This window comes from Oncorhynchus keta, unplaced genomic scaffold, assembly GCF_023373465.1.
Source record: "Oncorhynchus keta strain PuntledgeMale-10-30-2019 unplaced genomic scaffold, Oket_V2 Un_contig_4402_pilon_pilon, whole genome shotgun sequence".
Classification (NCBI taxonomy): Eukaryota; Metazoa; Chordata; class Actinopteri; order Salmoniformes; family Salmonidae; genus Oncorhynchus; species Oncorhynchus keta.
The window spans coordinates 1,306-13,394 of record NW_026287754.1 but is presented as its reverse complement, the minus strand read 5'-3'; the positions used below and the strand labels follow the sequence as shown (position 1 = coordinate 13,394).

Below are 12,089 nucleotides of genomic sequence, written 5' to 3'. Positions count from 1 at the left end.
GTGTAGGTAGACTATATTACATGGATTTATTGTGAAGGTGTAGGTAGACTATATTACATGGATTTATTGTGATGGTGTAGACTATATTACATGGATTTATTGTGATGGTGTAGACTATATTACATGGATTTATTGTGATGGTGTAGGTAGACTATATTACATGGATTTATTGTGATGGTGTAGACTATATTACATGGATTTATTGTGATGGTGTAGACTAAATTACATGGATAGACTATATTACATGGATTTATTGTGATGGTGTAGACTATATTACATGGATTTATTGTGATGGTGTAGGTAGACTATATTACATGGATTTATTGTGATGGTGTAGACTATATTACATGGATTTATTGTGATGGTGTAGACTATATTACATGGATTTATTGTGATGGTGTAGACTATATTACATGGATTTATTGTGATGGTGTAGGTAGACTATATTACATGGATTTATTGTGATTTATTGTGATGGTTTATTGTGAAGGTGTAGACTATATTACATGGATTTATTGTGATGGTGTAGGTAGACTATATTACATGGATTTATTGTGATGGTGTAGACTATATTACATGGATTTATTGTGATGGTGTAGACTATATTACATGGATTTATTGTGATGGTGTAGGTAGACTATATTACATGGATTTATTGTGATGGTGTAGACTATATTACATGGATTTATTGTGATGGTGTAGACTATATTACATGGATTTATTGTGATGGTGTAGGTAGACTATATTACATGGATTTTGTGATGGTGTGACTAAATTACATGGATTTATTGTGAGGTGTAGACTATATTACATGGATTTATTGTGATGGTGTAGGTAGACTATATTACATGGATTTATTGTGATGGTGTAGACTATATTACATGGATTTATTGTGATGGTGTAGACTATATTACATGGATTTATTGTGATGGTGTAGGTAGACTATATTACATGGATTTATTGTGAAGGTGTAGACTATATTACATGGATTTATTGTGAAGGTGTAGGTAGACTATATTACATGGATTTATTGTGATGGTGTAGACTATATTACATGGATTTATTGTGATGGTGTAGACTATATTACATGGATTTATTGTGATGGTGTAGGTAGACTATATTACATGGATTTATTGTGAAGGTGGTGTTTATTGTGGAGGTGTAGACTATATTACATGGATTTATTGTGATGGTGTAGACTATATTACATGGATTTATTGTGAAGGTGTAGACTATATTACATGTATTTATTGTGAAGGTGTAGGTAGACTATATTACATGGATTTATTGTGATGGTGTAGGTAGACTATATTACATGGATTTATTGTGATGGTGTAGACTATATTACATGGATTTATTGTGATGGTGTAGACTATATTACATGGATTTATTGTGATGGTGTAGACTATATTACATGGATTTATTGTGATGGTGTAGACTATATTACATGGATTTATTGTGATGGTGTAGACTATATTACATGGATTTATTGTGAAGGTGTAGGTAGACTATATTACATGGATTTATTGTGATGGTGTAGACTATATTACATGGATTTATTGTGATGGTGTAGACTATATTACATGGATTTATTGTGATGGTGTAGGTAGACTATATTACATGGATTTATTGTGATGGTGTAGAGTATATTACATGGATTTATTGTGATGGTGTAGACTATATTACATGGATTTATTGTGATGGTGTAGACTATATTACATGGATTTATTGTGATGGTGTAGAGACTATATTACATGGATTTATTGTGATGGTGTAGACTATATTACATGGATTTATTGTGATGGTGTAGGTAGACTATATTACATGGATTTATTGTGAAGGTGTAGACTATATTACATGGATTTATTGTGATGGTGTAGACTATATTACATGGATTTATTGTGAAGGTGTAGGTAGACTATATTACATGAATTTATTGTGAAGGTGTAGACTATATTACATGGATTTATTGTGAAGGTGTAGACTATATTACATGGATTTATTGTGATGGTGTAGACTATATTACATGGATTTATTGTGATGGTGTAGACTATATTACATGGATTTATTGTGATGGTGTAGGTAGACTATATTACATGGATTTATTGTGAAGGTGTAGACTATATTACATGGATTTATTGTGATGGTGTAGGTAGACTATATTACATGGATTTATTGTGAAGGTGTAGACTATATTACATGGATTTATTGTGAAGGTGTAGACTATATTACATGGATTTATTGTGAAGGTGTAGGTAGACTATATTACATGGATTTATTGTGATGGTGTAGACTATATTACATGGATTTATTGTGATGGTGTAGGTAGACTATATTACATGGATTTATTGTGATGGTGTAGGTAGACTATATTACATGGATTTATTGTGATGGTGTAGACTATATTACATGGATTTATTGTGATGGTGTAGACTATATTACATGGTTTATTGTGATGGTGTAGACTATATTACATGGATTTATTGTGAAGGTGTAGGTAGACTATATTACATGGATTTATTGTGAAGGTGTAGACTATATTACATGGATTTATTGTGATGGTGTAGACTATATTACATGGATTTATTGTGATGGTGTAGGTAGACTATATTACATGGATTTATTGTGATGGTGTAGACTATATTACATGGATTTATTGTGATGGTGTAGGTAGACTATATTACATGAATTTATTGTGAAGGTGTAGACTATATTACATGGATTTATTGTGATGGTGTAGACTATATTACATGGATTTATTGTGATGGTGTAGGTAGACTATATTACATGGATTTATTGTGATGGTGTAGATTATATTACATGGATTTATTGTGATGGTGTAGGTAGACTATATTACATGGATTTATTGTGAAGGTGTAGACTATATTACATGGATTTATTGTGATGGTGTAGACTATATTACATGGATTTATTGTGATGGTGTAGGTAGACTATATTACATGGATTTATTGTGAAGGTGTAGACTATATTACATGGATTTATTGTGATGGTGTAGACTATATTATATGGATTTATTGTGATGGTGTAGGTAGACTATATTACATGGATTCATTGTGATGGTGTAGACTATATGACATGGATTTATTGTGATGGTGTAGGTAGACTATATTACATGGATGTATTGTGATGGTGTAGGTAGACTATATTACATGGATTTATTGTGATGGTGTAGGCTATATTACATGGATTTATTGTGATGGTGTAGGTATACTATATTACATGGATTTATTGTGATGGTGTAGGTAGACTATATTACATGGATTTATTGTGAAGGTGTAGACTATATTACATGGATTTATTGTGAAGGTGTAGGTAGACTATATTACATGGATTTATTGTGATGGTGTAGACTATATTACATGGATTTATTGTGATGGTGTAGACTATATTACATGGATTTATTGTGATGGTGTAGGTAGACTATATTACATGGATTTATTGTGAAGGTGTAGACTATATTACATGGATTTATTGTGAGGTGTAGGTAGACTATATTACATGGATTTATTGTGATGGTGTAGACTATATTACATGGATTTATTGTGATGGTGTAGACTATATTACATGGATTTATTGTGAAGGTGTAGGTAGACTATATTACATGGATTCATTGTGATGGTGTAGGTAGACTATATTACATGGATTTATTGTGATGGTGTAGACTATATTACATGGATTTATTGTGATGGTGTAGGTAGACTATATTACATGGATTTATTGTGATGGTGTAGAGTATATTACATGGATTTATTGTGATGGTGTAGGTAGACTATATTACATGGATTTATTGTGAAGGTGTAGACTATATTACATGGATTTATTGTGATGGTGTAGGTAGACTATATTACATGGATTTATTGTGATGGTGTAGACTATATTACATGGATTTATTGTGATGTAGGTAGACTATATTACATGGATTTATTGTGATGGTGTAGACTATATTACATGGATTTATTGTGATGGTGTAGACTATATTACATGGATTTATTGTGATGGTGTAGGTAGACTATATTACATGGATTTATTGTGAAGGTGTAGACTATATTACATGGATTTATTGTGGAGGTGTAGGTAGACTATATTACATGGATTTATTGTGGAGGTGTAGACTATATTACATGGATTTATTGTGATGGTGTAGACTATATTACATGGATTTATTGTGAAGGTGTAGGTAGACTATATTACATGGATTTATTGTGATGGTGTAGGTAGACTATATTACATGGATTTATTGTGATGGTGTAGACTATATTACATGGATTTATTGTGATGGTGTAGGTAGACTATATTACATGGATTTATTGTGATGGTGTAGAGTATATTACATGGATTTATTGTGATGGTGTAGGTAGACTATATTACATGGATTTATTGTGAAGGTGTAGACTATATTACATGGATTTATTGTGATGGTGTAGACTATATTACATGGATTTATTGTGATGGTGTAGACTATATTACATGGATTTATTGTGATGGTGTTGGTAGACTATATTACATGGATTGATTGTGAAGGTGTAGGTAGACTATATTATATGGATTTATTGTGATGGTGTAGACTATATTACATGGATTTATTGTGATGGTGTAGACTATATTCCATGGATTCATTGTGATGGTGTAGGTAGACTGTATTACATGGATTTATTGTGATGGTGTAGACTATATTACATGGATTTATTGTGATGGTGTAGACTAAATTACATGGATTTATTGTGATGGTGTAGACTATATTACATGGATTCATTGTGATGGTGTAGACTATATTACATGGATGTATTGTGATGGTGTAGGTAGACTATATTACATGGATTCATTGTGATGGTGTAGACTAAATTACATGGATTTATTGTGATGGTGTAGACTATATTACATGGATTTATTGTGAAGGTGTAGACTATATTACATGGATTTATTGTGATGGTGTAGGTAGACTATATTACATGGATTTATTGTGATGTTGTAGACTATATTACATGGATTTATTGTGATGGTGTAGACTATATTACATGGATTTATTGTGAAGGTGTAGGTAGACTATATTACATGGATTTATTGTGATGTTGTAGACTATATTACATGGATTTATTGTGATGGTGTAGACTATATTGCATGGATTTATTGTGATGGTGTAGGTAGACTATATTACATGGATTTATTGTGATGGTGTAGACTATATTACATGGATTTATTGTGAAGGTGTAGACTATATTACATGGATTTATTGTGATGGTGTAGACTATATTACATGGATTTATTGGATTTATTGTACATGGATTTATTGTGAAGGTGGTAGACTATATTACATGGATTTATTGTGATGGTGTAGGTAGACTATATTACATGGATTTATTGTGATGGTGTAGACTATATTACATGGATTTATTGTGATGGTGTAGGTAGACTATATTACATGGATTTATTGTGATGGTGTAGACTATATTACATGGATTTATTGTGATGGTGTAGACTATATTACATGGATTTATTGTGATGGTGTAGACTATATTACATGGATTTATTGTGATGGTGTAGACTATATTACATGGATTTATTGTGATGGTGTAGACTATATTACATGGATTTATTGTGATGGTGTAGACTATATTACATGGATTTATTGTGATGGTGTTGGTAGACTATATTACATGGATTTATTGTGATGGTGTAGGTAGACTATATTACATGGATTTATTGTGATGGTGTGTAGACTATATTACATGGATTTATTGTGATGGTGTAGGTAGACTATATTACATGGATTTATTGTGATGGTGTAGGTAGACTATATTACATGGATTTATTGTGATGGTGTAGGTAGACTATATTACATGGATTTATTGTGATGGTGTAGGTAGACTATATTACATGGATTTATTGTGAAGGTGTAGACTATATTACATGGATTTATTGTGATGGTGTAGACTATATTACATGGATTTATTGTGAAGGTGTAGACTATATTACATGGATTTATTGTGATGGTGTAGGTAGACTATATTACATGGATTTATTGTGATGGTGTAGACTATATTACATGGATTTATTGTGATGGTGTAGACTATATTCCATGGATTTATTGTGATGGTGTAGGTAGACTATATTACATGGATTTATTGTGAAGGTGTAGACTATATTACATGGATTTATTGTGATGGTGTAGGTAGACTATATTACATGGATTTATTGTGATGGTGTAGACTATATTACATGTATTTATTGTGATGGTGTAGGCAGACTATATTACATGGATTTATTGTGATGGTGTAGGTAGACTATATTACATGGATTTATTGTGATGGTGTAGGTAGACTATATTACATGGATTTATTGTGATGGTGTAGACTATATTACATGGATTTATTGTGAAGGTGTAGACTATATTACATGGATTTATTGTGATGGTGTAGACTATATTACATGGATTTATTGTGATGGTGTAGACTATATTACATGGATTTATTGTGATGGTGTAGACTATATTACATGTTTATTGTGGACTATATTACATGGATTTATTGTGATGGTGTAGAGACTATATTACATGGATTTATTGTGAAGGTGTAGACTATATTACATGGATTTATTGTGGAGGTGTAGGTAGACTATATTACATGGATTTATTGTGATGGTGTAGACTATATTACATGGATTTATTGTGAAGGTGTAGACTATATTACATGGATTTATTGTGATGGTGTAGGTAGACTATATTACATGGATTTATTGTGATGGTGTAGGTAGACTATATTACATGGATTTATTGTGATGGTGTTGGTAGACTATATTATATGGATTTATTGTGATGGTGTAGACTATATTACATGGATTTATTGTGATGGTGTAGACTATATTACATGGATTTATTGTGATGGTGTGATATTACATGGTTTATTGTGATGGTGTAGACTATATTACATGGATTTATTGTGAAGGTGTAGGTAGACTATATTACATGGATTTATTGTGAAGGTGGTGTAGACTATATTACATGGATTTATTGTGATGGTGTAGACTATATTACATGGATTTATTGTGATGGTGTAGGTAGACTATATTACATGGATTTATTGTGATGGTGTAGACTATATTACATGGTTTATTGTGATGGTGTAGGTAGACTATATTACATGGATTTATTGTGATGGTGTAGGTAGACTATATTACATGGATTTATTGTGATGGTGTAGGTAGACTATATTACATGGATTTATTGTGATGGTGTAGGTAGACTATATTACATGGATTTATTGTGATGGTGTAGACTAATACATGGATTTATTGTGATGGTGTAGGTAGACTATATTACATGGATTTATTGTGATGGTGTAGACTATATTACATGGATTTATTGTGATGGTGTAGACTATATTACATGGATTTATTGTGATGGTGTAGACTATATTACATGGATTTATTGTGATGGTGTAGACTATATTACATGGATTTATTGTGATGGTGTAGACTATATTACATGGATTTATTGTGATGGTGTAGACTATATTACATGGATTTATTGTGATGGTGTAGGTAGACTATATTACATGGATTTATTGTGATTGTGACTATATTACATGGATTTATTGTGAGGTAGACTATATTACATGGATTTATTGTGATGGTGTAGGTAGACTATATTACATGGATTTATTGTGATGGTGTAGACTATATTACATGGATTTATTGTGATGGTGCAGACTATTACATGGATTTATTGTGATGGTGTAGGTAGACTATATTACATGGATTTATTGTGATGGTGTAGACTATATTACATGGATTTATTGTGATGGTGTAGGTAGACTATATTACATGGATTTATTGTGATGGTGTAGGTAGACTATATTACATGGATTTATTGTGATGGTGTAGACTATATTACATGGATTTATTGTGATGGTGTAGGTAGACTATATTACATGGATTTATTGTGATGGTGTAGACTATATTACATGGATTTATTGTGGAGGTGTAGGCTATATTACATGGATTTATTGTGATGGTGTAGACTATATTACATGGATTTATTGTGAAGGTGTAGACTATATTACATGGATTTATTGTGATGGTGTAGGTAGACTATATTACATGGATTTATTGTGATGGTGTAGACTATATTACATGGATTTATTGTGATGGTGTAGACTATATTACATGGATTTATGGTGATGGTGTAGGTAGACTATATTACATGGATTTATTGTGATGGTGTAGACTATATTACATGGATTTATTGTGATGGTGTAGACTATATTACATGGTTTAGACTATATTACATGGATTTATTGTGATGGTGTAGACTATATTACATGGATTTATTGTGATGGTGTAGACTATATTACATGGATTTATTGTGATGGTGTAGACTATATTACATGGATTTATTGTGATGGTGTTGGTAGACTATATTACATGGATTTATTGTGATGGTGTAGACTATATTACATGGATTTATTGTGATGGTGTAGACTATATTACATGGATTTATTGTGAAGGTGTAGGTAGACTATATTACATGGATTTATTGTGACTATAATTACATGGATTTATTGTGATGGTGTAGACTATATTACATGGATTTATTGTGATGGTGTTGGTAGACTATATTACATGGATTTATTGTGAAGGTGTAGACTATATTACATGGATTTATTGTGATGGTGTAGACTATATTACATGGATTTATTGTGACTATATTACATGGATTTATTGTGATGGTGTAGGTAGACTATATTACATGGATTTATTGTGATGGTGTAGACTATATTACATGGATTTATTGTGATGGTGTAGACTATATTACATGGATTTATTGTGATGGTGTAGGTAGACTATATTACATGGATTTATTGTGATGGTGTAGACTATATTACATGGATTTATTGTGATGGTGTAGGTAGACTATATTACATGGATTTATTGTGATGGTGTAGACTATATTACATGGATTTATTGTGATGGTGTAGGTAGACTATATTACATATATGTACTATATTACATGGATTTATTGTGGAGGTGTGGTAGACTATATTACATGGATTTATTGTGATGGTGTAGACTATATTACATGGATTTATTGTGAAGGTGTAGACTATATTACATGGATTTATTGTGAAGGTGTAGGTAGACTATATTACATGGATTTATTGTGATGGTGTAGGTAGACTATATTACATGGATTTATTGTGATGGTGTAGACTATATTACATGGATTTATTGTGATGGTGTAGGTAGACTATATTACATGGATTTATTGTGATGGTGTAGAGTATATTACATGGATTTATTGTGATGGTGTAGGTAGACTATATTACATGGATTTATTGTGAAGGTGTAGACTATATTACATGGATTTATTGTGATGGTGTAGACTATATTACATGGATTTATTGTGATGGTGTAGACTATATTACATGGATTTATTGTGATGGTGTAGACTATATTACATGGATTTATTGTGGAGGTGTAGGCTATATTACATGGATTTATTGTGATGGTGTAGACTATATTACATGGATTTATTGTGAAGGTGTAGACTATATTACATGGATTTATTGTGATGGTGTAGACTATATTACATGGATTTATTGTGATGGTGTAGACTATATTACATGGATTTATTGTGAAGGTGTAGACTATATTACATGGATTTATTGTGATGGTGTAGGTAGACTATATTACATGGATTTATTGTGATGGTGTAGGTAGACTATATTACATGGATTTATTGTGATGGTGTTGGTAGACTATATTATATGGATTTATTGTGATGGTGTAGACTATATTACATGGATTTATTGTGATGGTGTAGACTATATTACATGGATTTATTGTGATGGTGTAGGTAGACTATATTACATGGATTTATTGTGATGGTGTAGGTAGACTATATTACATGGATTTATTGTGATGGTGTAGACTATATTACATGGATTTATTGTGATGGTGTAGACTATATTACATGGATTTATTGTGATGGTGTAGGTAGACTATATTACATGGATTTATTGTGAAGGTGTAGGTAGACTATATTACATGGATTTATTGTGATGGTGTAGACTATATTACATGGATTTATTGTGATGGTGTAGGCTATATTACATGGATTTATTGTTATGGTGTAGACTATATTAAATGGATTTATTGTGATGGTGTAGACTATATTACATGGATTTATTGTGATGGTGTAGGTAGACTATATTACATGGATTTATTGTGAAGGTGTAGGTAGACTATATTATATGGATTTATTGTGAAGGTGTAGGTAGACTATATTACATGGATTTATTGTGATGGTGTAGGTAGACTATATTACATGGATTTATTGTGAAGGTGTAGGTAGACTATATTACATGGATTTATTGTGATGGTGTAGACTATATTACATGGATTTATTGTGATGGTGTAGACTATATTACATGGATTTATTGTGATGGTGTAGACTATATTACATGGATTTATTGTGATGGTGTAGACTATATTACATGGATTTATTGTGATGGTGTAGACTATATTACATGGATTTATTGTGATGGTGTAGACTATATTACATGGATTTATTGTGATGGTGTAGGTAGACTATATTACATGGATTTATTGTGATGGTGTAGACTATATTACATGGATTTATTGTGATGGTGTAGACTATATTACATGGATTTATTGTGAAGGTGTAGGTAGACTATATTACATGGATTTATTGTGATGGTGTAGACTATATTACATGGATTTATTGTGAAGGTGTAGACTATATTACATGGATTTATTGTGATGGTGTAGGTAGACTATATTACATGGATTTATTGTGATGGTGTAGACTATATTACATGGATTTATTGTGATGGTGTAGACTATATTACATGGATTTATTGTGATGGTGTAGGTAGACTATATTACATGGATTTATTGTGAAGGTGTAGACTATATTACATGGATTTATTGTGAAGGTGTAGGTAGACTATATTACATGGATTTATTGTGATGGTGTAGACTATATTACATGGATTTATTGTGATGGTGTAGACTATATTACATGGATTTATTGTGATGGTGTAGGAGACTATATTACATGGATTTATTGTGAAGGTGTAGACTATATTACATGGATTTATTGTGGAGGTGTAGGTAGACTATATTACATGGATTTATTGTGATGGTGTAGACTATATTAAATGAATTTATTGTGAAGGTGTAGACTATATTACATGGATTTATTGTGAAGTGTAGGTAGACTATATTACATGGATTTATTGTGATGGTGTAGGTAGACTATATTACATGGATTTATTGTGATGGTGTAGACTATATTACATGGATTTATTGTGAAGGTGTAGACTATATTACATGGATTTATTGTGATGGTGTAGACTATATTACATGGATTTATTGTGATGGTGTAGACTATATTACATGGATTTATTGTGATGGTGTTGGTAGACTATATTATATGGATTTATTGTGATGGTGTAGACTATATTACATGGATTTATTGTGATGGTGTAGACTATATTACATGGATTTATTGTGATGGTGTTGGTAGACTATATTACATGGATTGATTGTGAAGGTGTAGGTAGACTATATTACATGGATTTATTGTGATGGTGTAGACTATATTACATGGATTTATTGTGATGGTGTAGGTAGACTATATTACATGGATTCATTGTGATGGTGTAGACTAAATTACATGGATTTATTGTGATGGTGTAGACTATATTACATGGATTTATTGTGATGGTGTAGGTAGACTATATTACATGGATTTATTGTGAAGGTGTAGACTATATTACATGGATTTATTGTGATGGTGTAGACTATATTACATGGATTTATTGTGAAGGTGTAGACTATATTACATGGATTTATTGTGATGGTGTAGGTAGACTATATTACATGGATTTATTGTGATGGTGTAGACTATATTACATGGATTTATTGTGATGGTGTAGACTATATTACATGGATTTATTGTGATGGTGTAGGTAGACTATATTACATGGATTTATTGTGAAGGTGTAGACTATATTACATGGATTTATTGTGATGGTGTAGGTAGACTA

At 31.2% G+C, this 12,089-nt stretch overlaps 1 long non-coding RNA gene across 1 annotated transcript; it reads left to right on the top strand.

The window, feature by feature from the left end:
- The first annotated feature begins 2,260 nt into the window (after nucleotides 1–2,260).
- On the top strand, nucleotides 2,261–11,675 carry LOC127924669 (uncharacterized). Its single transcript, XR_008118550.1, has 3 exons — nucleotides 2,261–2,497; nucleotides 10,568–10,703; nucleotides 11,600–11,675. It is a non-coding gene; the product is annotated as an uncharacterized LOC127924669 (long non-coding RNA).
- The last annotated feature ends 414 nt before the right edge of the window (nucleotides 11,676–12,089 follow it).